This window comes from Anoplophora glabripennis, unplaced genomic scaffold (assembly GCF_000390285.2).
Source record: "Anoplophora glabripennis isolate ALB-LARVAE unplaced genomic scaffold, Agla_2.0 scaffold730, whole genome shotgun sequence".
Lineage (NCBI taxonomy): Eukaryota > Metazoa > Arthropoda > Insecta > Coleoptera > Cerambycidae > Anoplophora > Anoplophora glabripennis.
The window spans coordinates 190,812-192,372 of NW_019416817.1; positions in this window are offsets into that span (position 1 = coordinate 190,812).

Below are 1,561 nucleotides of genomic sequence, written 5' to 3' on the forward strand. Positions count from 1 at the left end.
CCACACAAAACATATCCCTTTTTTTTCTGCCTGGTAATTTACTGTTAAGTTATAGGTGCACATTTTGTGTGTGTAGTAAAAAGAAGAAACATTTGAGCAAGGACTGTACAGAACAGCTTGCAAATCGAACGTAAATGACTTGTAGGTAGGGTCATCCAAAGCTTTAATTTTATCTAATTCTTTTTCCGCCCTCGCTAGATCTTTATTTTTTATGTGCGCCCGATAATTATGTTCTTCTTTGGCTTTCTCTTCTTCAGACATATTGTTTTGCTTTTCACAAATGCGGCAGGTATCTTTTTTTGGCTTGAAAAAACTTAAATTATACTGGGTGTTAAATATTTTACTATAAGTACCAAATTTAACTTCGGCAGGTTGCTGGTTCTTCTCGCAATGCTCTTTATATAGTTGGTACATTTTGCTGATCGATAGCTCTGGATTTAGAAATCGTCTTCTCGTTCTTTTCCGACAATAGTGACTCTCAATTTGTGGGAATGATTCAATATGTGTCTTTATTCTCTGTAGAGCAACGTCTGTGAGTTTATGCTTTGGGGGATGTTTTCCACGCAAATCGTCTGCAATAAATGGAGAGTCTGCATCAAGCTGTTTGTTTTTGGCTACAAAAATTGTTCTCTCACCAACATCTAAGGTCTTTAGAAAGAAATTTTTGCATACTCTAACATTTTCAGTGGCTCCCTTTTTAAAAAAATGGTAAACGTATGTAAACTGACGTCTACTATTTTCAGATGATGTTTTTTGTCTTCTTGTAACTGGTATGTAGTTTACCATCTGACATATAAAGTCCCGTTGTCTTGTGTAGGAGCCAAGTGACCAATAATCTTCGTGCAAAGCTCTTCTTTCTTCTTCAGTAAACTTTTCTGTACATTTCATTTTACACTTAGAACAGTCAATATGCTTTACCGTTCGGTTTGACGTTAAATTTCTTTTGGAGTTCACATATTCCTTTCCCCTGTTTCTTAGAAATTTTCGTTTATTGTTTTTATACTTTTCTGGTTGACACTTTCTTTTACGAGTACCTCTTTTGACAAGATCCTCAATTTCAATCTCTTCAATAGGTGAATTGTTCACACTTTCATCAGTGTCACTATTCTGGACTTCATTTTCCATTATAAAATCAGGGTCGTCTTTGTCATTACGGTTAGATAAAGGCCTACTGGAATCTACTTGACTGTTATGACAATTTAATTGTGCAGAAAGATTTTCCAGAACATGTAAATCAGAATTTTCAGATGAAACAAGGCCTACTTTATTGGAATCTCCATCAGATTGCAGGATGTCACTTGATGTTGCTTGTACAAGTTGCATACCAGATAATTCTTCAAACTGTTCTTGGAAGATAATAGGTGTGTTATCATCTATGGTAACTGATTCATTTCCATTAGTAATATTGGGTATGTTATGAAATATCAATGGATTAGGCATATTGGATAAAACTTGCGATGCAGTTTCAAAATTACTTTTTTCACACACATCAATAGCATAATAATATTGTTCATCTACAGCCCTTTCATCAGAATTTTTTTCAGCAATGCAATCATTTTGT